This window comes from Tetrao urogallus, assembly GCF_951394365.1.
Source record: "Tetrao urogallus genome assembly, chromosome: 21".
In the NCBI taxonomy this organism is placed as follows: Eukaryota; Metazoa; Chordata; class Aves; order Galliformes; family Phasianidae; genus Tetrao; species Tetrao urogallus.
The window spans coordinates 5,748,701-5,774,446 of NC_136834.1; the positions used below are offsets into that span (position 1 = coordinate 5,748,701).

At 48.7% G+C, this 25,746-nt stretch overlaps 1 protein-coding gene across 2 annotated transcripts in view; it reads left to right on the forward strand.

Annotated features, from left to right (window-relative positions):
• The window catches only part of PRDM16 (PR/SET domain 16), a gene marked incomplete at both ends in the record, with an annotated part of 200,010 nt that overhangs the window by 80,505 nt on the left and 93,759 nt on the right, over window positions 1–25,746 (forward strand). The window lies entirely within an intron of this gene.

The window sequence follows — 25,746 nt, forward strand, 5'->3', positions numbered from 1 at the left end:
TGGGGGGATTATCCCAGCCATCTCTCTTATCCTGCTGTATTGATTTGAAAATATCCATACCTGCAAGGATAATCCTAAATTAAAGCAGGTTCTAAGCGCAGCAGAGTGTAATATGCAGGAATGGAGTTTTACCTCCCTTTCCTCGGCTGCTTTCTGGTGTGAAGCGATCAGTGCTGGAGCACAGAGGTGGGATGGAACCGAGAGCTGCGGCCGTGGCCGTAAGCAGAAGGTGCTGGCAGGAGCTTAGAGCACGAGGCCCCAGATTGAAAAGGTCTGATTGTGTTTACATGGCTGGGTTTTGAAGTCTTAACAAATGGGCCAACAGCAAGGTGCTGCGAAGCCCAAGGAACTGTGTCCAGATGGTTTGGTTTGCCTTTAAAATGTGTCCACACTGCATGAAGAAGCAGGGTAGGCTTGCCGTGAAAACGAAGCTCAGTCCTATCTTGTCATTCTTCTGCAGAAGGAAATTCCTGAAGGGCTGAAGTAGGAGTTTGGGTCAGTATTGGAGCTCAGTCCCCTTTTCCCTTTCCTAATGCACAGCTGAGTTTCCATCCCCCACATCTCCATACAGAGCTGCATTCCTCTGAGCTCGTCTTTGTGTTGCCTTCTTTTCTTGTGAATTATCGTGGCAGAATACTAGCTCGGTGTTGCCATGTCATCTTCAGAATGTGTTTTTTGCAGAAAAAAATGGAACAAAATGTGCTGTTGATATATGGCTGGCAATAGTTGGCAATGGGCAGCTCGGGGTTACCTGCTGGCAGTGCGCTCTGCACTGGAAAGCACCTGGGGGAAAACGCCATTCTGGTTCTCTGCAGGCTGCAGTGTGGAAGTTGCTCCTGCTGAAAGGTGGGAGCTGTGTTTTTCTGGACCTTAGCACTTACAGCTGACCTTACTTTTAATTTTAAATATGTTTTCAACAAAGGCTTGTGAGGTAATTTTTTGCACCAGCTCCGTGGCTGCTGGAAGTCAGGCCAAACTGGAGTGGTGCAGATCCTTTCTTCCGTGACCTTGGCGTAACTTTGTCCTTGTCTTTTACATTTCTGGTACAGGTTTGTATTTACATTCATGGTTTTAAGAACTGCTCCCTCTCTCCATTACGCACGGAGCGCCAGGCCTGGTACAAGCCATATCTATTAACTTCAGTCTCCATTGACTTTGTGGTACTGTTTATTTTTGCGGTGTGCACGAACAAACTTTCTTTCTCCGTGGCCCCTCTCACATTTCTGCGGCGCTTTTGTTCTCCTGTTGGACAGGAACGTTTCCTAGCTGAAAGGAAGGAATATTTGTCCTCCGTCAGATGTCCTCAAACACTGCCTTAAACCCACCCCAACACTCTTCCTTTGACCTTGCCTGTTCCTGCAGGCACTCTTGAAGCCTTTCACTTCCCAGTATGTCTACAGCAGCTCAGAAACTTGCAGTCACTCCAAACCTTCCCGTTTCCCTTTGTGCTGAGCATGAATCCCTGGGATAAACTCTGCTTCTGCCTGCACGCTGGCACCGAGCCGCGTCCTCAGCACGGAGGGCTGTAGGAATAGCCATAGAGTGCCATAGAGTGATGTGCCCAGCCGCTTTCCGTGCGGCCACTCGTGCTGAGCATCCGTACCATGAAAACATTTCTGTCCTGTGTCAGTAAAGTTGAGTAGGCAGAGGAAAACGGAGGAATTTTCCCTCCCTCTGTACCACGTTCATCAGACTTCTGCCTGCTTTCCTGCAGCCTCTGCCTGTTGTTTCCTGCAGCGGCGCTGAGCTGAGACCCAGTTTTGTTGTGCTCCAAGAGGGATGTGCCTTTTGCAAGTTGACATTCATTTCTTTGACAGCGTGTCTGTGCAACTTGTGGTTTGGACTCACAATGGCTGGAAATCAAATGCTTTCATTAGGCTTTGATAACTAATCAGCGCTGGCTAATGGGCGCGTTACCGGTACACTGGAATTGTCAGTTCTATTAGTTACATTAGTAATTTTTGTTTCAGGAAGGATAATTGTTCTTTGCACCCGAACTACCACTCATGGATAAGCCCTCATTGCATTTCCTGTAGTTCATACTCTGGATAATGCTCCCACCCAACCTGCAGTCCTAAAACTTGGGTGGTTTTTTTGGGTCTGTTTTTAATGATCAGCAGTTTCTTAATTTTAATAGTGCTTCTGCCTTTTGCCTAAAGAGTTGCTGCCCTTCACCCCAGCAGGTCTGCTGTCAGACCAACTCACCTGCGTGGCCCTGGCACTGCTCATAGCAAGGAATGCTGTTTGCTGTGTGGGCACCATCAGCACCGTGTCAGGGTCCTGGGAAGCTGCAGCTGGTGCTGCTGTACTGGAGGCATTCTGGGCCCTGGGAGCATTTTTATTTTTTCTGATGTCATTAATAATAATAAAAAAAATCAATTTTGGACATCTAGGAGATCTGCTTAAGGGCCTTGGTGTGCAATTGATCTCTGCTTTAGCATGAACACTGCAGAAATAGCTTCTCTTTCCCAGCCTCGGCAGGACTGGGGTTGTGAAAATGAAACTGAAACAGAACAGTAAGCTGCATTTCTTTGAAGGCATTGGGAAGCACGAGCTGCTATCTGCAAACAGAGCTCTGCTCTTCTTCAGCCCAACTGTCTGATCCGGACCCAGCTCTGGTGTCAAACATCTCCCTTCAGGAGGCAAGGAATCTTAGCATCATAGAGTCACCAAGGCTGGAAAAGACCTACAAGAATGCTGTTTGCTGCAACTGTCAGGTTACTTGTTGTTTCCACTAACAGCCTGAAAATTCATAGGGAATGCAGAAAGCCACCTTGAGAAAAAGAGATGGGATTTTTTCCCCCATTCTTTTGGGTGTCTTTGCTTTTAACCAGACAGGAGTGAGTGGGTTAAGGCTGGGTGATAAAACGCTGTTGTTGTGAATTCCCTTGCTTTAATGCTCATTTTAAGAAACTATTTGCTGAAACAGAACACTGAAGTTCTGACTCATACAGACAAGGTAGGCTTTTATTTCTTAACACATGCAAAATAAGCGCTTTGCTTTCCATCAGGGCAAAGACAGAAACTGTCCCATGAAAGAGGAATAGCTGTGCGAAAAATAAGAGCTGGCAGCTGAAGATGCAGCATTCTTGGCTTCACATCTGGGCCAGTGGAAAACTGCTGTTTTTTGAGCATGCTTTCTGGTGTCAGCGATTTGCAGGCGTTCAACCTCCTTGTTCCCACAAAACAGAGCACTTAAACGTTGCTGGGTTTGTTTGTTTTTAGAAGTGCTCATAAATGCCAAGGAAATTTGGCTTCACAGGACTGGCATCGATTGCCGAGAGGAGAATTGTGCTGTATCTCCTCAGCTCTTAGAAATATTAAGATAGGAAGGGGACTGCAAGCATTCTTTAGATGTGATGGCTGTGTCATGCTTCCCATTAGCAGAACATGCTGCCCAAATTCACTTTAAATGCCGACACAGTTTGTTAAACAAAGCGTGTCCTCGTCTGTCCTGCTTTGAAACAAAATACAGGGCCTGAAATGAGCAGGGACATCTCAGGACCTCTCTGTGCTCGTCCCTCGCTCACGTTCTTTGACTTGCAGGCTGGAAGGATGTGATGACATTTCCTTGTAGCTATTCCTCACGCGTCTTCTGATTCATTCATTTTCTCCAGCCTCTGCCTTTCCCTTTGGCTTGGGGGGAGCATAACTCTCCCTCTGAGGCTCAGGGAAGGGCTCAGAGATGGCTGCTCTCACTGCCTCATCCCATCTCCTGTGGGGAGCAGTGCTGGAGGGCGCTGTGCGCGGCCGTGCCCGAGGTGTGGAGCATGTTGCACGCAGAAAGTCTGTCCCATTAAAGGTTACTGCACCGTTTTTCCAAGTTCGATTTGGCTAGAATAATTCTGAAAAAGCAGGAATCTGTGGGTTCATATGGAATAGAGAACACACGAGCACGCTGGGACTTCCCAGATGTGCTGGTACAGCCAACAGCTGTCCAGCCATCCTCGGTACTCCGTACTTGGAACCTGTTGGTGCATGATAGGACTGCAGGTAAGCCACGGCTTTAGGCTGGAGCCTGGGGCTTAGGAGGGAGCTGCTCCGTGAACCGAGGGCAGATCCCATCCCTGCAGATAAATCTGGAGGGTGGGGAGCGTTTGTATCGTTGTGATGGTGACTGAACATTAGAAGTGCATCCGCTGACACCCAAAGTGAAAGGACTGAAATGTGTAACCTTCTACGTTTCGCCAGATGCCTCAATGTGAGGGTTAAAAGAGTAAGTCTTTTTTAGGCCCGGGAATGCCGAGATGTCTTGCTCTATCTTAGGCACTTCTCTCAAACATGGGTATATAAGGAATTAGGGAAAAAACAAGAAGAGACAGGGAAAGGGAATGACTAAGAATACCTCCTGATATTTCTCCTTTATTTCCATAAGGGGTAATAACTCATGAGCAATCCGGCAGAGGGCACTTTCTTTAAATAGAACGTTCTGATTCACAAGCAGAAAAAGGAAATAAATATTTTCTTTTCGACTTCGAGACACATCCATGAATACCAGCTTCTGAAATGGTATTTTATCATCCATACTTAAAAAAGAAAAAAAAAGAAGAAAAAAAAAAAAAGGAAAGAAAATCCCATGAATAACTCAATGTATACCACAGGATTTGAGAAAGAGCTCTTTCTTGTTGTCAAAAGACTTGCAGAATACAGGGAACTATTTCTTCCCCTGGAATGTTAACCTTCGTAGAAACCCAGCCTTTATTTTGTCCTCTCCCAGAAGTGCAGGGCTGATGGGGCGTCGGGACACAGGAGGCTGCTGTAAAGGAAATGATCAATAAGGTAGAATTAAACCTTCAACATACGTGGGACGTGAAAGGAGGCATCATTGGTGACCATTTCAGCTGCAGTTTCAGAAGGTGGAAGCAGTGCAAAGCAACTTGCTCTGTAGTTGTTGGCTGCTCCTGCACGGTCACCAGGACGTGCCTGGGGGTGAGGGGGGCAGCACACGTTGTGCTGTGGGTCAGAGGATGGCAGCCCATGTTCTGTGGGGAACCTGCAGGCTGTCTGGTAAGGATTTCGCATGTTCACTCAGTTGTTCTCCAGGGAAAGGTTCTCCTTCACCTCCGAGGCCCAGTAAGCATTGTGTTAAGGCACCAGAGCAAGCTGCTGCTTGGCTTTGAGTCACGGCTTGAACGCTCAGGGCTGTGCTTGGGCTCTGAGGTTTGGGACATCAGCACAGCTTTCAGTGAACCTCACTTGAGTTCCTGGTTAGTCCTGAAGTCTGACGGCTTTAAGTGAAATTGCTTTACCTCAATCTGTGCAGTGCAAGGAGGAAAGGAACAACGGGAGATTTTCCAGAGTAAAACATTAATTGCTTTTATAGAAAGGGCAAATCACGTTCTCTGCATAATTTGGCACCGTCCTTCTCTTCCCATAGCAAACAGGGAGCAGCACCACAGATCTGCAGAACTGCTAAATATAGTGACTCTTACTCTGTGGGATTTTAGCACTTCTCACATTTTGGCACTTTGGTTGCTTCTTATTTGGCTTCAGAAACGCAAAAGGATTTATGTTGTTGTACATAGAGACGAAAATGAGAAGTTGGGTCTATTGCTCTTTCTTAAGTAGTAGCACATAGTTGGGTCTTTGTTCCTCACCTGTTAACATCTCAGCTAATTATTCATCCTTTCCACTTTTTGTTTATTTCATCAGTGCAAAGCACGGGGACCTCTACAAAATGAGGCAGCCCTTGTACTGAAGGTTTGCAGCTTTGAAAAACACGGGCTGTTTGTGCAGGGAAGGCGTGAAGCTCATTCTGAGTCCCACTTAGGAAACGTTACTGGAAGGAATATGTGTGCAGGAGGAGGTCTGGTGGCAGACGAGGAGGGGGATGTTGGAGCAGAAGGAACATTTCTGGGCATCGGGGTGTTGTTGGCCGTTTTGCTCCTGATGGGGTGCTCTGTGTTCAACTCGTGGCACCCGCCTGGAGCCGCCCGTGCAGCTCTTGCATTTCCTGGCTCTCACTGTCCCCTCTGCAGGCAGATAACGAGATGCTTTGAGGCACAGGGCTGAGTGCAAGCCGGTTACCTTAATCGGGTTGCAGCCCGGTGACAGTGCGCTGCGACCACTTAATGTGTTTGCACTGATCAGAGACATGCACGTTCAAGTGGGCCGGGTAAATAAAGGAGAGGCATCTCTGCGGCGAGGCAAGTCCATTTGTGTACACACGGGCTGGGAGCGCCCCGTCGGAACTTGCCGTCACTTATCCTCTGTCTCAGAAATGCACGAAACGTGCTTAAGGGAAGGAAAGTTCCCTGCAGCAGATGTCCTGCTCGTGTACACGCTCCAGCAAGGCTTTTTCAGGCTGCACGCTGCTAATGAAGGAAATCTCCTGTTGCTGCTGGGATGGGGTGATGTGTAATCAGTGATGCAGCGGTTCGGAAGCTCTGTTCCCTAAGAAATGCCTTTGTTTGAAGCGTTTTGTAACCCCCCCCCTGCGATGGGAGCTCAGCCCCTCGTGCCCGTCTTTGCTCCGGGGTGCTTTGCTCGGCACAGAAGTGGCATTTTGTGCCTTTTGATCTGATTACCAGCAGTATGTTTCCTCACTTTCAGATAATGCCCGGGCAAGTCGTCGCTTTAATTGTACATCTCATTGTGCCATCCTTGTTCAATCATGTTCAAAAATACCTACATTTCACCCTTGTCCCCCACCTCCCTTTTCCCATTTAGATCTCACTGAAGTCCATTCTCCCTTATCAGCACAGTAATTTCATGAGCAGAGCTAGGATTTCTGCCGTTTAGGCCCCGGCCATTGTCTGTCGCAGCTGCAGTCAAGATAAACCCTCACCCAGAACAAAGTTGGAATGACCTTTTACAAGCAGAATCTGCCTTGTTTCCCTCCAGACTAATTTATCAGCCTTCATTTCAGCCCAGTCTCTCAGCAGAGGCCTGAAAGAACATTACAGAGAGCATGAATGAACAGGGGGATTAAGATGCTTGGCTAGTCCCTCTTTTTCATCAGACACCTTCTGGATTTACTGAGATGTAAGCTGTAAATGACCGTAAGTGGTGAACTGCCTTAAACTTGCAGGAAGGGAAAGGGAAGGGGCGGGGGGGTCGGGGGGAATCACCAAAGCCAAATGTTTGGGAAAGAAGAGGTTTGTGGGGACCCGGATAAAGCCCTGTGCTGGGTCTGGCACACATTGCGCTGCTGGGGCCTCGGGGTCAGCGCTGCATCGCGGGCAGAGCAGCCAGAAAGGTGTCTTGTGAATTTAAATCAACCGGTGTGTTGGCTTAAAGCAAACACGAACAACTGGATGGCACGTCTGTCTGTACTGAAAGTATTTTTTTGGTGCAGCAAAGCAGCAAAAATGTCAGTGGGAGCGTGACTTCAGTGCTGTGAGAACAGTTCTGTTTAAGGTGAACTTGGCCAACGTGAAATAGCAGATCCACATGGAGCTGACAGCTGTAATCCGAGGGGCTTGCAGTGAGGAGGGGATCCGATAGCTGTGCCCTTAATGAGGGGAATTGTCAGCACGGAGCAGGAGCTGCTGCTCTGGAATGGGGTGACGCTGCCCCTTGTGCCACGGGACTGCAGAATCTTTCAGTTCTCCCACCTTTCAGTTTTCTTCATTTAATGAAGCAAGGGGTCGATAACTTGGAAACATTGCTGTTAAAGCACAAGCTAAGGAGAGGCAAAAATCCTCATCTACGGAACTGAATTGTTGTGGTGGATTATGTTAGGGGAGGTGACCTGAAAGCTTTTGCAAGGGAGGAATTAAACACAGCTCTGGTGGCTCAACCTTTGGGAACGGTGGTGGTGGTGATTTCTCCTTATTGCATGGGGATCTTCTGCAACCAGCCCTGGGCAGAGCGTGAGCTGCGTGCTGGCAGCAATGAGCACGTGCAGAAACGTGGGGAGATTTAGCACTTCTGAAATGTGATTTGGGTTCTGGTATAGCTGAAGTTCTGGTGAAGAAGAGGGAGGGGGCAGAGGATGGAAGCGCAGGGACGTGGATCAGGAGAGTGAGCAGAGGGACAAAGCCATTTCATCATCCCTGCAGGTGCTCTGGAAAAGGGTAGATGTGGCACTGAGGGCCATGGTCGGTGGGCATGGTGGGTTGGGCTTGGGGGGCTCGGGGGTCTTTTCCAACCTTAATGATTCAGTGGTTTGATCCTGAAGAAACTGCTCGTAGCAAGTGATGAACAGCAGACATTTGATGCTTGGAAGCTGGACTCAGTTGGTGTAAGGTGATGAGGAGCCCCACTCGTGTGCTGGGCGAGCCTGGCACCATGGCTGCGAGACCTCCCTGTCTTCTGTAACCTTATCTACCCATAAATCCCAGTGCAGCAGTTGGCATTTCCCTTTCAGAGCTATAAAAGTTCTTGAAATGCAGTGGCTGGTGGTTGTAAGAAAAAAAAAAAAAGGACTTCTTATAAACCTTTGGAAGACTTCTGATGGGATATTTGACTGAAAGTTCAGGCTGTCGTTTCTTTGCATCTTCTGCGTTGCTTTTCCATAACGTGGTTCTGCTTTTGCAGCCTTCCAGCTACCACTATGGAAGTTGCAGTCGTTGAGGTGATGCCATCTTTTCTGCACACAGCAGTGGTGTTTAGTCTCAGATGGAAAGGGGTTAATAATGCAAAAGCACTGCGCTGTTGTCGAGATGACACCCAGTTCTGTATTTTGTAAGGGGCACGTGTGTGTGATATCTATCAGCAAACACATGTTTCAATTTACTGCTTCTTATGAACTGTAGTTGGCAAGAGTAGGAATATAGCGAATTCAGAACATGGCTGATAAAATACTGATACTGTATCTTTTAATTTATTACCTGTATTACCCACACACTCTGTTTTCCACTCTGTTCTCTCTCCTTCACGAGTTGTGTTTTCACTAGACTGGCATTTTCCTACTCTGATGAATTAACTGTCAATTGAAGTTAGTGAGATAAATCAAAACAAATGGACACCCTGCTCCATATTGACTTTCTCACTGCCTGATTCTGAAAACCACTTTGAGCACTTTGCTGCTATTATGCTCGCTTGGTTCTAAGCAAATGGACAAGAAGGAAGGAACTGGGGGAGGTGGGTGTTTAATAGCCATCAGTTACATTCTCACTATCTCTGCTTCATCTGGGATCTTGTCAACAGTGAGATCTGCAGCATTTACCTAGAAAGAAGACACTTGGCATGGCGTAAGAAAATGAAATGCTAAGCAGCTTTCAGAAGCATGCTGCATTAAAGTCTGGGTCTTTTCAAGCGTGCTCTTAATCCACTGTAAGAGTGTTCTGGGGGATGACTGCAGCAGCGCCCAGAGGAGAACCTTCTGATCAGCAGGGCAGCCCCAAGCAGAGCCACGTCTCTGGCCTGAATCCACATGAGGTTTGCTAGCAGTTGGGTGGGAGTTTTCTGTCTATAATTACATCGTTAGGGGATAAGGGACTTCAAGGTGTCAAAGCCTTTTATCTCAAGATAGAATCATTGCTGGCCTGGTTTACTGTTTGCGCTGAGCAGGTATCTGATGACTGGGGTCGTCTGTGCCCCTAATTAACAAAGCACTCTGCTGAAGTGATGAGTGAAGTCGATCTGAGATGCACAGCTCTGACTGGTGGCGGACGTGGTGGAAGCCCCCGGATGGAGAGCACGAGGTGCCTGGGTACAGGAGTTCCTCCTCATCCTCAGCCTTAGTGCAGCGATAGGAAGCGATGGATTGTTTCTCAATATGAGAACAGGAAACCCACCGGCGTGTCTCGAGCAAAGCTGCGTGCATCAAATGCCAGCCGTACCTCTGGCTGACCTTGGTTACTCCGTGTGGCTTCAGCCAGAAGAACAAGCATATTCCTGTCGTACAGCAAGTGTTGAAATTCCTTTGTTATTTGTTTACTTGTATCTTAAACATCTGCGCCTTCACGCTTGGCTTTGAAATGCATTCTTGATGAACCCGACTGTTTTTCCATAGCCATCCCCTGGCGGTGTGCTGTGCCTTCCTCTGCGTCCAGCGCCGCGTTTTGCAAACAAATTTAACACCTCCTCACCTGGAAGGGATCTTGTAAACTTTAATTCAAGAAGTAAAAGGTTAAAAAGAAACGTACGTGCGGAGGAATGGATGGTGGAAAGGGGTAAAGCCTCTCAGCAGTAGGTTAATTGGAGAGTGGAATACCAGTGTAGATGGGAGCACATAGTTTCCTTGGACAATGTGCTAAAGAACTGGGAGCTGGGAAGGACCAGCTGGGATTGTTAGTGAATTAGCTGAAGTCAGAAACCGCTGAATGGAGCAAAGAAGTAAAGGGGAAATGAAGGTTAGGGTATAATTCAGTCTAAATTAGGTGGGCCATTCACAATGCATAAAAGGGCTCTGAGCTTCCTTTCTTGGGGAAAATGGGTAGGAAAGCTCACTTTTATTTGGACGCGGGCTGAGTGGTTGATTTTAAGAATGTGCATACCTAGAGCCTACTTTTTGGAAGTGCATTATCCCACATGAGTCTGGAGGAAGCTTTGAAAATGCCATGAGCCTGAAAGACAACGGATTTAATAAGGCAGAATCACAACCGTTGCGCTGCAGAAGCACCTCATTTTAATCTGTTATGAGCTGAAACAAATTCTCGTCACTTATTCAGTCTTTGCTTGCTCGTTTTGAATGGTGAAAACTCTGTGTCTGATCCCCTGGTGCCCCAAATCCCCCCTGGTTTTGGCCTCTCTCTCCTTGCTGTTTTGGAAGAAATTGTGGCATTGGTGTACTTGCATTAATTTCTAAGTTTTGGTTGCAGGAGGTTGTGCCACGGGAGGGGATGTTGCAGTCAGAGCAAACATGCTTGGAGAGAATGGGTTTCTTCAACCTTGAATCATGAAAAGCAGCGTTTGTTGGAGGGGAGAGGGAAGATGGGCAGGAGAAAGGAAATGTAAACTGTGGTTTTTTTGTATCTGGCTTGCTTTATTTATTTATTTGAACTCAGGAGGGTTTTGAATGAGCCTTGCAAAGCCGGCCTTCCAGTCATGCTGGAGAGGAAAGCAAAGGACCAGTCCCTTGTTTTGCTGGTAGAATCATGTGTATGTCCCAGAGCATCTATTGCAGTTGTCAGATGTTACACTTCTGCACTGCATGCAGCTTTGTGCTTTGTGTGTCACTGAGAGCAGGCAAAGCCAGCTGGCTCAGGTGCTTTGGAGCCACAGGGCAGGAGGCACAGGGCAGCCCTTCCAGCCCAATGGGAAGAGCTGTGCTGCATCCCCCCTGGTGCTGCGGCGTTGGATTTCTATGGAGATGTTCAAACTCACTTGCCCTCAGTCCCCCTGTTCCTTCCATTGGCTGTTTGATGACAAAAATTCACCTCTATTCAACTTAGCAGCTATTTGAAGCTTCCTTGGAGATCAGTCAGTCCCATCCAGCACTGATCTGCGTGTCGTCTGTGGGCACAAAGTGGTGGCAGCACCCATTGCAGTGGCTGGTCTCTGGCTGTGCAGGGCATGCCAAAGCTACAGCTGGGTGATGCCGGCTGTTCTGTGCCATATGAACCTGTCTGCAGCATGCTATGCTGGATCCTTAATTAAACAGCCCATCTGATTGGTGCTGTTGTGCTTTATCTGAAGGAGGTTGGTAGGAATGTGTTCCTCGGCTGTGATCAACCCCAGTGCTGGGCTGGTGGGACTGGTTCCATGTGCTGTTACTGGTTACCTGCACGGCCCAGCTCACTTCTGCATTCCCTCTAAAGGCTCATGTCAAGCTCAGTCAATTGAAATGAGATTCAGGGCTGGAACGGCAATAAGTGTTCAATCAAAGTATTTGATAAATCACTTAAACAATCTTGCAGATTGCAAATTCTGTAAATGCAAGTTCTGCACTTATTCAAAGCTAGTGGATGTGACAAGACTGAGAGACAGCAAAGTCAAAACAGCAGGGAGAAAAACTCCGATTGTTTGATGAGATTAAAATGCCAGTGATTCAAGTGGCAGGCAGGTAGGGCTGTGCTGCTGGTGGAGCTTTGCAGCCAATACTTGAGCATTTACAAGGAGAATATACAGATGGGATAAAGAAGAGAAGGCTGATTTGATGATTGCGGCATAATTTTACCTTTACTTCAGGCTATGTGTGTTTTCCTTAATATCTTGAATGGCATAATTTAGACGGTCAGGAAAGTTTTCTCCCTTATTAAACGGAATGACAAGTGACTGTAGGAGTGGGAGAGGGGAAATCTCAACAAACCCCAGATGCCTTGAATGCTGAGCAATTACTCCCAGGTAAGCAGGGCTGCAGCTGAGCTTCCTCAGGGAGCAGTTACCGTGAGAAGTGTCTCCTCCTGGAAGGTGGAAGCAAAGTGCTGAAGCCAGTGCTTTGATGCAACTTTAAAGTGCTCTGCGACCCTCTGCAGACAGGAATATGTCGAGTGGTGTATTTAATGATTTGTTTTTGGTCCACAGTTTTGATTCTCTCAAAGAAGTCTGGAAGAAATTAAAGCAAATCAAAGCTTGCTGAGCAGCTTCCAGAATGAAATCTTCTGCTTTCTTCTTTAACCTTTCTCCTCCTTGTTAATGAAGGAAGGTTACCACATTATGACAGAGGGGAATGCACATGTTGCAAGCGCTGACACGAAGGGGAGAAACAAGATTGGAAATCAGGGCTGTCCTGGTCACCAGGAGGAAAACTGCATCCTTGCCTATAGCAGGGGGCTCAGAACTAGGTGATCTGAAAGCTCCCTTCCAACCCAAACGGTTCTGTGGTTCTGTAATTCTATGATTTTAGGTTGCTGATGTTCCGGGTTGGTTTGGCGTGGGGTTCAACCTTCCCTTATCTTTGTCCTTGTTTGTAATATGTAGGTGTTATTAAGACCCTGGTGCCAAACTTGTGTGTGCTTCCACCACTGGTACACCTCTAGTTATCAGAAATCAGTTTGGTGACTTGTTGTGAAGGTTGCATTGGGATCCAGGTGACCTGGAGTCGCTCTGGTCCCCTTCCCAGGCACTCATTTCCAGGGACAGTTGCAGGGCACAGATCTCTTCGTCTCCTTTGCCCCAGCTGTTCCACCACAGCTGGGAAATGTCTCAGTTGGCATTGAGGACATCCCCGAGACTTGCTAGCCATCATTCTTTCTCCCATAAAATGCACGCGTTCTGCACATCTGACACATCCTCACTGATGGAAATCAGCAGCCACAGGGACTTGTACAGCACTGTGTGCCACACAAGGTAGAGCTCCCTTCAGTCCTGCCCTGCTGCCAGTGCCTTCCTTTGCTGTGTGTCTGCAGCTCTGTCTCGTGGACTGGGAGAGGTTAAGGCTGTGTGTGCGCAGGCGTGTGTGTGCGTGTGTCTGTTGTTCCTTTCTTCTTGAAATGCTTCACCACAGTAGGCAAAATGGATGAAACATAGAAAAAGAGAGACAATAAATAGTTTCCTAACCTGGCTTGGATAATAGAGAAAGTTCGTTAGATTTATTAATCCTCATTTTCCTTTGGACTGTCAGGCTTAGAGTGACAGTAAAAAAGCTTGTGACGACTTTGGCTAATTTGCACTCCATTCACTTTCTCATGAAAACCCATCAGGATGACTGAAGAACTGCTCTGCAATTGACCTTATTCAATGGCAGAGTGATATACTGGGAAACAGGCCAGTTTTTACAATGCCGAAAAGAGCAAATTGGACGGAATCTTTGTTCCTCTCTTTTTTCCCCTTTCCTTTTTATGCCAGTCTTGCTCTAGTTAAGCTCTCTCATTTGTTCCAGCAGTAGCTCCAGGGCTCGGGTCACCCTCTGTGGCTGCCATCGCAGGTGATCGCTGGGCTGCCGGCCTGAGCGTGGGGTGGGGGCACATTGGAAGCCCCACAGCGAGGTGCCCAGAAGGGGCTGCTGCTCAGGAGCTGCAGTGGGGCTGTCTGGGGGAGGTGATGGGGCTGCGGGGTCTCGGCAGGGAGGGGGAGGGCGGGCTTTGCTTGTGCATCTGGGAAACTTTGTGCTCCTCTGTGTGTGCTCCAGATCTGCCATTGTCCTCAAAGGGAAGCTGAGGTGCTTCAAGTGGGTAGAATTTGTCTGGTATACAGGAGAATGGCCAAGCAATTTGAGCCTGAGACCTGAGGACCTGGGCTGCTGCTGTCTGGGGGGGACGTCCTCCACCCACGTCCCATTTATATTGACCAAAATGACAGCAAAATGCACCTTTGCTTCTGCATTGTATCAAAAGTGGTTCCTAAAAAGATTTCTGGCTATTGCCATCAAGGTATTGAATAGCAATAAGTCCAAGATGTTCTGCAGGTCCTGTGCCACTGGTGCTGTGCGTCACCCTGTGGGCAGCAGCTTTCCGTGGGGTGGCTGATGTGCTCCCATAGGAACAGCCTGTTGGTCAGGCACTGGAATGGGCTGCACAGGGACGTGGTGGAGTCACCATCCACAGAAGCGTTCAGGAGCCACGGAGCTGCGACTCTTGGAGACGTGCTTAGTGGGCATGGTGGGGTGGGCTGACAGTTGGCTCGATGGTCTTAGAGCTCTTTTCCAACCTTGATGATTCTGCGATTAATTTACGTTAGAAGATAGACATCCTACCAAAATGACAGGATCGGGAAAGCTCTCATCTCTCTGCAGTGGTACCAGCTGAAATGCTGGCAGCCCGGTTCCATGTGGGACACACAGAGATGTTGGGCTCCTGCAGAAGAGCTCACAAACCGCTTGCATATATATATTTGGAAAGCAAACCAGCAGGGTGGGGGCTGAGCTCCGTGTGAAAGAGCAGGAAACAACCAAGCCTTCCGACGGATGTATTTGGACCAAACGTTGGCTCGAAGGAAGGAGCAGCGCTGACCCCACGGGGGTCTCCTCGGCCTGCAGGATCAGCAGGGAGCTGCTGTGCTCCGTGTGCCCTTGGAGGCCGTGCTCCCGCAGCCCCGCACCGCTGGCACCGCGCTGTCATCTGCTCACCCTCCTCCTCCGGTGCCCTCAGGTCCTCCAATTTCCCCTTCCCTCTCTATCAAATTCTGCCCATGTCCGCACCCTCATTAATCAATGTCAAGTCACAGAGTGTACAACAAGGGCTGTATTCTTCAACTGCCCCCTCAGCCCTCATACATCCCATTGTTCCGAAAAACTGATTCAGATGGCAAGAAAACAGCCGATGCAGCACATAAAAGAGATGAGACAGAAATGAAAAGAATCAAGGAGGGGAAAAAAAAAAAAAAAAGAAAAAAAAAAAAAAAAGAGGAGGCATTTTTTTCCCCTGAAACACTCGAATAAATACTCAGCAATGATAATTTAAATTATTCATACATTTATGAAAACATCCATTGAAAAGTGAAGTGTATGATGCTCTTTGTCTACTTTACTTTGTCTCTTGTTTGTGATTAACCTTTACTGTAACTTGGGCTGGCAGTGCCACGGTCACAAAGAGCAGGCTTTTCCTTCCATGGGAAAAAATGTTTCATCGTACCCAAATGAAAAATTAAGTGGAGGTATTTAGTGCTGATGTGGCGATTTGTTGCGCAGCGTTAAAGATGCACTGTTAGCCACGTCTGTAGTGCAAACGCTGCTCTTGTAAGAAAAAAGGAAACAGAAACAAGAGACAAAGCCAGCTTTTAGCAGCAGGCTCCCTCCCAGTGCAGTTTGACATATATTTACTTGCAGTGCCGCGACGTCCTTCAGGAGCCACAGAGCTGATATCCATGGTGTGGATCTGCTGCCCTCAAACAGGGAGAATCTGTGCGTGTAGGAGCACAGACAGCATCTCAAAACATGGAAACGGGTGAAAAGGAAAGCTGGGCTGCTTTAGTTTCAGCTCCTCTTAAGATGAACAAACTATGCAGCAGTTACTCGCAGAATAGCAGCAATGATTTCACCCAAAAGTGTGCGACCTTACAGCCTGTGCAAGTGCAGAAAGTTGTTTCCTTTGCCTTTTAGAGGGGCTTCTTTGCTCCAACGTTGTGGTCGCCGGCTGGCTGAGTAAAGCTCCGTTTGTGGCAGGATGAGTAGTAGAACCCTAAATGCCCAGAGCGATAAAGAAACGAATATTGGGAACAAGAATAATAACTGGGGAGGTTCTGGAAGACTCAACGCTGCGGGGATTGTATTTTTTTGGTGTATTTCTCAAATTCTTCCTTTTCGCAGAGACCAAGAGAAACAGTCAGAGCAAAGCTTCTCTTGTAACTCTGGTGTCTTGCTTGTAATTCATCACATTTCCATCCGACTCCAAACTGGAGCGGTCTGGATAATGTCACATAATCTATAGATAATCATCCAAACATTTTTATTCTCAAGCGAACGTAATTCGTCCTGCAAATATGCATTTATGCCTTCCATAACTGGCTGATTACGTGGGAGGGGAGGCCATTGTCTAGCAGTCAAAGCCAGGGGATTTTGAGCAAAGATCCAGTTACTCTTGTGTTGACTCTGCAGTTGACTCTCCGAGTGACCTTGGACATGTCACTGATCCTCTGAATGCCTCGCTTCCTTCTGTAAATGGATGCAGCACTCTGGAGTAGATGCAGGAAAGTCTGGAGTTCAGTAACGCGTTCTGAGGTGGTCCTTCCTCGTAGGTGCTGCTGGCTCTTGGCAGTTGAAGCTAACAGCACTCTTTGGAGCAGTGGGGTTTTGCTAAGCATCACCACTGTGCAGCTCATCTAGGGAATCTCGTGTATTTGTTCTTTCATACCCGTTTCCATTGGTTTCCACTTCTGTATTTCATCTTCCAGTTTTCAGCTCTTCTGCCTGGCGATTTCCGTACAAAATGACTCTAAACCCCTTTCTTTGCATCTATCATGGCTAGGATTTACTGCTTTTGTATTGTAATACTGCCTCTGGATTTGCCTTTTGCTGAGGTGAAGCATGTGCCCTTGTTTCAACAGAAAAAAAAACATTTTAGTAAATCCACTAGTGGATAAATCTACTGACAGAGGCTGTCAGCCATAGGATACAGTATTTATATAGAAAGTGTGGTGGAAAACTGTATATTAAAAGAGGAAAGGAGCTGGAGCAAAAGTCCTAAATCAAACTTCTGGCAGCAAACTGTCCTGGTGTGTATTTCTTGTTCGACTGCGATTCCTTTTGCTTGGAAATTATCCAGGAGTTCCTGGCTCAGTGACCTGGGATATTTTTCAATTTACGGGATGGATGGAGCAGTGGGCAAACTGCAGAAGGGCCCGGGGTTTTCTTTGGGTACGGAGAGACACAGCAAAGTTTGGTTCCTTCTCCCAGCTGCTTTCCATCAATCCTTCTCCAGCACTCCCAGCTCCTCCCATCTCACCAACCCAACCTTTGGGATTGCCTGGCTACGCAGGGCTGCTTTGTTAGCACACAGCCAGGCTTGAGGAGCCCATTATCCCAGCAATGGGAGCTGCAGGGAGAAGAGTTACCGTCCTGTGCACAGAACGTCCCTGGACTTCTCTGTTTTGGGTTTTGGATGAAGATGGCTTAACTGGGTCTGGTTATGCTGTGTGCGATGCCGTCGCGCTGCGATTCAATAATTTCTAAGGAGAAATCTGCACCTCAGATCTGCAGGGCTTTTCCATGGCTGGGGAGCCAAAGCAACGATGTGCTCAGTCCTCAGATGGGAGAATTCAGAGGGAACAACCCTACAAACCTTGTGTTAGACCCTGTGACCCCACAAGCCTTGTGTTGGGGCAGCCCAGCCCTGCAGCCCTATGAGCCTTGTGTTGGGGCAGCCCAGCCTTACAGCCCTATGAGCCTTGTGTTGGGCAGCCCAGCCTTACAGCCCTATGAACCTTGTGTTGGGGCAGCCCTGCCTGCCCGCTCCCCACAGCCCAGCGTTGCCCTCGGGTGATGGTGACGATGATGATGGTGGCAGTGCTGCCCTGCAGGGCTCCCTCCTCCCGCCCGCCGCCGAGGCCGGGCTCTGGGAAGGTGGCCAAATGCCACCGGGGACACTGGAGCAATAAATCATCCTCCTTCCAACATCTGCAGGCCCCAAAGGCTAGCCCCTCGCCGATGATGCTCTCGCCTCCCACCCCCTGCTTTTTATCCTGTCCCTCTCTGACAAAACACCTATTGTCGCAGCCTGAGTGAAGAAGAGTCCTTTCTGCTGCACAAAGGCCCTCTGAAGCCAAGTTGCGAGCTGCCAGCGAAGATGCCTATGTCTCTGCAGGGAGCCTATATCTCACTCTCTTTCTCTGTAGTTCATACTTTTTCTCTCTCACGGGGGTCACCCAAAGCCTTTCACTCTGGCTTCATATTCACATAAAGACATCAAGAAAAAGAAAAACCACACCAGAAAGAATTATTAGGCATGGCTGTCAAATGCTTTATGGGGGGGTGGGGGTGGTTCGGGGGGAAAGAACAGTAACTCTTTATGTGCTGGCATTGTTATAGGAGCTAATGTACTCCTGCCCGAGCGTGGTTAGCAGGAAGACATTACATGCCTTAAGAATTACGGAGAAATATTAAACTAACATATTGTATTTCAGCAGAAGGGCATTTCCTTATAATTTCTGGGTTTCAGCAGGTTTTTGTAGGCTGTAGGAGGCTCTTTCTTGAGCCCGCTCTCTGGAACAGTTTTGTTATTTGGAGAAGCCCTCACTACATGGCATTTATGAACTGCGGAGAGATTTTTAGGAACAAGACCAAGTCGTCCCCAGCCTGCTTTTGCTGCTGAGGGGAGTTACAACTCCAGGCACCGTCCCCAGAGCCATGGCAGCATTTCCAGTGAACGGACACAGCTGCCCTGGTGCTGAGCTGCAGCCAGGAGGCCCTCCAGCAGGCAGGAGGTGGCTCTTACACCACATTCGCTGGGAGGCAGAGCTACAAAAGCAGTGGGGAGGTGGCAGAGCTGCTGCCTTCTCTCAGCCTGTGCTCATGGGAGCTGTGCAGAGCTGCGCTCCGAGGGCTCTGTCCGTCCATCCATCTGTCCATCCATCCATCTATCCGTCCATCCATCCATCCACCCATCCACCCATCTGACGGCACAGAACTCTGCATGCCTCAGCCCCAAGTTGTGCTCGGAGGAGAAGAGCCCGCTGTCCTGGGGAGGGAGATAAATTAAAAACTTCATTTACTCCTTTGGATAGCCGAGACTGTAAAGTTAACAGTCGAGCAAGCTATTAAAATTTACAGCGAGGCATCAAAACAGAAGAAAAGTGCACATGCATAAAGTTTAAAGCATCCTTATAAAAAGCCGGAAACCTAACACTGCATTCCTACAAATTATTCCCTTAGCAAACATTTTTATTTCCAATTAGTAAAAGAAAAATTGCTAATTTGCTGCAGTTGGACAGGCCTGACGTCTCAATCTGCAAAGTGTCAGTGCTGTGAAAGGAAATGTTTCACACTGTGCTGGAGAGAGAGAGCAGCTCTAAAGAGGGTCAGGGCATTGGGCCCAGAAACCAGATTGACTGGCCATAGTGCTAAATTACTCACACAAGACGCACATTGTCTGCGGTGCCAGCTACAGAGCGCTCACTTTCTCATTCTTTCCCTTTTTTAGCTGGTGCTGGTGGGGGAGGCGAGCGATGGGGGGGCCGGGGCTCAGCCCCTCAGCCCTGTGCTGGGTGAGGAGTGATGTAAATGGCGATGGGGGGTTCGGCCCTGCTCTCATCCTTCTGGGGAGGGCAGGGGGTGAAACCCCGCGGCGCAGCGGTGCTGCATGGGATGAGGCTGGCGCTGGGATGGGCTGCAGGCTGCTGCCCCTGCCCACCCCCGCCAGGGCGCCGTCAGCGGGATTTTATGGAGTGCATCAGTGATAAATTCAGGGCTGAATGCCCCACACCGAACCGGAGGAGTTGCAGAAGGCTGCAGCTCTGATGTTGCGCTTCTCGCTGCACGATGCGCAGCGCTCGGGAGCACCGCAGCTCGGTGTGCTCCCATAGCAGCAGCCTAAAATACAACTTTATTTCACTGCAGTACCGCTGGCCTTGCAGAGGGACATCAGCGAGCAGAGAGATGTCTTAATTTCTCTTCCTATAAGGAATCAGCATGAGACAAGGGCTGACGGAGCTGTGCTGAGCTCCTGCGTGGGCCCAGCTCTGCGGAGGGCAGTTTGCAGCAGGAGGCTGTCGTGGGAAGGAAGCGCTGCACCTTGGTGCAACACAGCCCCTTCCCAACCAGACAGCTCCTGCCTTTCTTTCTGCTGATAATCCCATCAGGACCTTTGTTTTCTGATAAAGCGAGATTCCGCTGGAGAAACCTAAACACATTAGAGGCTCCATTACATCCGCTGCGTGCTTCTTGAACCTGCCTGGTGCTTCCTGTGCGTTAAATAGAGCAGATGGCTCCCAGAGCCATGGGCCGCCCCGCCGGCACCGCGGCTGCCGGTCACTGCACAGCACAGCTGGAACGCCCCAATGTGCCCCTGTAAAAAATGAAAGGGGAAAAGACCTTGCCTTGGTGACATGGCTCCAGAGCAGGGCTGCGCTGGGATCTGTTTCCAAGAATGAAGATGCTAATCCTCTGAGTCACATCGCAGCGCCTTCATTGATGCGGATCTCAGCGGGCAGTTGGGTAGGATCTGATATCAAAACAGTGCTTTTCTCCATTGGGGTGAAGAAAAGCAGAGAAGAAAAGCTCTTAATTTGGATTCCAGGTCTGTCTTGCAGGGTGGAAGGCCAAGTCTGTGCCTGCTGTCTGGGACAGCCCTTCCGTGTTGCACGCAGCAATCCAGCATGGGGCACGAATGCAGGAGTGACCCTTGGAGAGGACAGGGAAGGGGAGGAGGGGCTGATTCGGCTTTCTGGGAGGGTGTAGGAAGTGTGAGTTTTGTGGCTAGGAAGATGTGCCATGCAGTCTGAACGCAGCGAGTCACCATCACTGCCAACCTTTCGGTTTTCCTTTTCTGATTTGGAACTTTCCCCGTACAAGTTGAAAAATGATTTTAAGGAGAACGTTGCAGAAGAAGCAGCACTAAACGCTCAGAAAGTGCTCTCTTATCCTCCCTGCATCTGCGCCCGAGGGATGCGGAGGAGCAGCACTGCGTGGAGCTGCTGGCACTTGGTGTGTTTGCAGTGCTCTGCAGTGGCCCCAGCACGCACTGCTGGGTGCTGGCAGTGCTGCTGGGTGCTGGCAGTGCTGCTGGGTGCTGGCAGTGCTGCTGGGTGCTGGCAGCACGGGGCACTTTGCATAGGCAAACACCTTCCCTCCTTGCTGCTGACTGCTTGCCCGAGCCGCTCAGCTCTGCTCGCAGGGCTCATTTCCATGCCTCTGGGAGCTCACGATGTGCTGGGGAGGGAAACTGCTGCCTGCCAGCTTTTTTTTTTTTTTTTTTTGTCATTTATTTTTCTTCCGGGCCTGCAGGCTCATTCTTCAAGCCATAAAAATACCCTCATCTTGTCCACAGGGTGTTGTTATCATTGCAGCACACACCTTATGGACACCAGTCTTACGTTCTCTTACTCACCTTCCAGGGCAGGACTGGCCACAGTCCTTGCATTCCGTGTGCCTGCCTGTTTTTGTGGCAAAGGCTTCGACCGAACCAGCTGGTAGAACCTTACAACCATTAAGGTTGGAAAAGACCTCCAAAACCATCAAGTCCAACCCCAGCCTATCACTGATGCCCATTACCGTACCCACAAGTGCCACATCTGGCAGTCCTTTAAACCTCCAGGGTCAGTGAATGCCACTCCCTGGGCAGCCTGCGCCAGTGCCCAACCAATGGTTGACCAATGGTTTGTTCCATGTCACAGCAACAGCACTTAATGCTTTTGGACATGGTTTGGTGGGCAGCATTGCTGATAGATGGGCGGTTGGAATAGGTGGTCTTGGAGTTCTTTTCCAACCTTAATGATCCCGTGGTCCTATGATTTACTTTCTTGTTGCAGCAAATGCAAATCAGGGGGTTCCGCCGAGCTGCACGGTCTTTGCTTTTCTTCTTTCTTCCCTGCTCATTTATCTTTCCCTCAGATAGCTCTGCTGGCTGCGGAGAAGGGGACAGTTACACTACTGAGAGATAAGCCAGGCTTCAAAGTCTGAATTGATGTGTGTATAATTCTGAGCTTAGCGGGGTCAAAGGTGCCTGCATCTGAGGAGGAGTGACAGCCTTATTGTTAAGATTAGGTCTAAGGAGCTTGAAACTCAATTTCTGAATGCTGGAGACGCTGTGATTTTGGCACGTCACCTAATTTCATGTCTGAGTCTTGTCTGTAGAAGTGGGATAGCAATCTCTCTGGTTTTTTTTGCTCATCATTTATCTGTATTTACTTATTTTCGAGGTCTGAGGCAGACTCATCTTTGCACTCTGCAAACAGCAGTGCTTCAGCCCTGCTCTCAGGTGCTCCCCATAGAAAACGATGGGAAACCTGGCTGGGGCAGTGCAAGTGCAGGAAATGCAGTCAGAGGGTGATTGGACGTGGTGCTCTCCTGTTCCTTCAAAGTACTACAAGTAGGCAGTGGCAGAAGAAAATACTACCTTTGCTTCACATTTGAAGTCAACGCCTTATCAGCTCTCAATTTCTTTTTTCCCCATGAAGATGAGGGGTTTCTTACTCATTTTCTCCAAGTCCTGCCTGGAAATGTTTGACACAGCTTTCTCGATAGCAGAGCAAGTTGACTTGGAGAGCTCTGATGGCACTGGGGAGGTGGTGGGAAGTTCTGAGCCAGGTTTGCTCCTTGGAACCAGCAAACAGTGAAGTCAGCTCCAGGCTGCCTACACTTGGGGCATTTCTTCAAGGAATGAGCAGATAAAGGCGAACTTGTGTCACCTTAAGCATGGCACAGACAACAGAAGCACCGCTTGTAAAGCAGCTGCTGCTGATTATTGGTGAGCAAATGCCTTTCAGTTTTATCGCTGCTGTTACCTGGCACTGATAATAACACAGAGGCAGTGATGCACTGAAGGTCATTGCATCTCTCTGCTGGGGTGTGTGGCACTCAGCAGAGCTTTCTGTTTAATACAGTCTGTAAATAATAAATGTTATTGAGTGAGGAACGCGAGGCAGGATGCATTCCGCTATTCCATTAGCATTTAGAAGTGAGTTTTTGTTTTCTGTTTTCACACTTTGCCTTCGCTCTGCAGAAGGCAGCAAAACAGGTGGCAGATCCCAGGCTCAGTGAGGTGCCAAGCACCGGGGTGGTGGTGGGCCCTTTAAGAGTCAGATTAGATAGAAAATCTATGGAAATCAAAATATTCACCTTTCTGGGAGGCTGCTGTGCCAAGTGCAACATAAAGAGACAGCAATAAATCACCATGCTATGCACCTCAAATAGATAATCAATTTAATTGAAAGCATCAATAATCATAGTTTGACATTTATTACCCTATGGATGGTTTATCTTTTAGGCCGGGGGACAGCTGGGCAATGATGAATACCAGTTCCGTGATGGAACGCAATTATATGATGCAGGGAACAGGATTTTATATTCTGCAAGAAAGCAGTCAGATTCATAATTGAACCAGATTGCACAAAAACTGAGAAATAAATGGCTCCGCTGCATATAAGCAGAGTGCCAGTTTTACGGCCCATGAGATAATGTTGCAACAGTGCTGCATTTGTTCTTCTTAAGCGACGTAGGATGGTGGGTGGTTCTGCACCGCCGGGGCTCACTCTGTGGAATGCCATCTGTTTTCCACCCATACCTGGCAGCAAACCTAGGAACAGTGCCTCCCTTGGCTGTGTTTTATTGTCTGTGCTCACCTGTGCATCCCCAGCGGGGGAAAGTAGGAGAGAGCGTGATGCAGGTTGTACAGACAGAAGTTATTCCGAAACACAACATGAGTTGTGCACCCTCTCAAGCAGACTTTTTTCTAATTTTTTATTTTTTTTTTTAGTTAGTTTGCTTGTTTCTGAGGACTCTTAGTGCCTTTACCAAGCGGTACAGCTCAGGTATGTTACTGCAAAGTTATGGTCTTGGTATGGTAAAGTCTTGGTATGGTTTAGAACTGAAGCATCGCTCCGAACCGTTGGCTGGCAGGTGGGAGCACAGCAGTGCATCTCCAGGATCCAAATGGAGTGGTGTCCTGGCTGAACGTCAGCCTGGGTATTGCTGGTGCATGTAATTGTGACTGTCATCCAACCAGCAGAGTGAATGTCTGAATTAGGGAGGGAGGGCAAAGAATTGTGGCTTATAAATTTATGGCAAATTGACAGCGTTGGCTGCAGCAAAGTACGTAACCGAGTAATGCAGTGTGTCCTCTTCTTGGTTCTCTGCTTTATTTCATTGCTTCTCCCGATCCCAGAAGTCATTATTTGATTGTTTTACAAGAGATTCCACATCTTTTAAACAAAAGCAACAAAACCTGACAGATTACTTTTGAGCTTTAAAAACACATCTTAAACACAAATGCTGATGATAGCTCAGGAAGCCTGGGATGAAAGGATGTGGTGAGGAGATGTCCTTGAGCTATCCAAAACGCCACAGACTCCCTCCAAGCCCTGGATACTGCTTTGCAACTTCCTAACCTTCAGCACAACCCACTGCCAAACCTCAAAGCAGCAGAACAGCCCCCGAGGGGCTGAGAGAGGGGTCTGGGCTGGAGGTTGAATTTCCACGTGAGCCCCCAGCAGCGGTGTGCTGTGGGGAGCAGTGGGTTTGCTCGCGTCCTGCCTGGTTACAGCAGGTGCCACGGGCAGAGGGGAGGGAATTGCTGGGTAGTAGTGAGTTCATCCCCTGTCCTTAAGTCAGAACAGGACCAGTTGACCCCAGTGACACGGCAGTGTGGGCTGACAGCACCGGGAGCTGTGCTGTTCCACCAGCCCCACGAGCTGTGGGTGCTGAGGAAGGCAAGAGCTGAGTTGTAGGAATGTTAAACTGCTTTTACGTCATCCCCACAAGGCGACAGTTCCCTTGATGGCACATTCAGACTGTTTGGTAAGATATCATCTCTGAGCTGAACTCAAAGCAGCGCTTATTTACATTGGGCCGGCAGTTAAACAAAAAAGCTTTGCTTCATTAAAGCCTCTTCTAAGGCTTAACTACGTTTCATTTCCAGCATCTGGATTCATTATGGACGTTTCTTTGTCTATGAGCTGTCAGTGGCAGTTTGCAAGGCGTAAACAGAAATGCTCAGTGATGAGATGATGGAGGGAGCCATCTCCTAACCTCAGTGTTCCTTTTGGCACCAGATGAAACGCTGCCTGCAATCAGCGCGTGGAGCTGCATCTCCCAAGGCTTTCCCCAGTGCTGTGTCAGAGTGTTTAATAACAGCGAGGGCTGTGTGCCCTTTTTCAGAACGTGTGATGAGAAGAAAAAAAAAAAGAAGCGTGGGGTTTTTTGGTTGGTGTTTTGTAGCATTGTGGTGTTGTGCACGGAGCGCCGAATGGAGAATGCATTTCGATTCTGCTAGTGAGCAACTGGAGTTACTGCGGACAGCAAAGGTGAATTTTTTAGAATCCAGAATGACTACAGATAACCAAAGGGCGTTTTTTTAGAACCTCTCTGCTGTTGTAATTGGCCCCGGGAAGGTTTGCTGTGGAGATTTCGGGATGTTCTGAGCACAGCCCAGTAGCTGTGCCCACGGCCAGGACTGGGGAGGCGCTCTGGCACAGCCCTGTGTGCAGTGGTTGCTGCGAGGCCTTTTGCTGAGAAGATGTCTAATCAAGAAAATGTGAGCAGACAGATAATGGCCGGGTTTTCTGACCTCAAGAAATGAAGTGCTCGCCGTATTTATAAGCTCATTTCTCTAGTTATTTGTTGGCTCTTTTAATCAGTGTTCTCTCCCGATGAGGGCTTGCTGCTGTCTGAGGGAATAAAACTCCGTTTGTGCTTGGAGGCAGCGGCCGTCCTGCTGGGGGTGGCTGTTGTGGTGTCTGCCAGATGTGGCAGATCCCATTTGCTCCAGCACTGCATGGAGGCACCGGGCAGCTGGGTGCCAGCTTGGGTGTTGGGGTAACATCAAAAAGAGAGCATCAGACGGGCAGGTGGGAGGATGCCATCCACCCAGCCAGCCCCGAATATTGCTT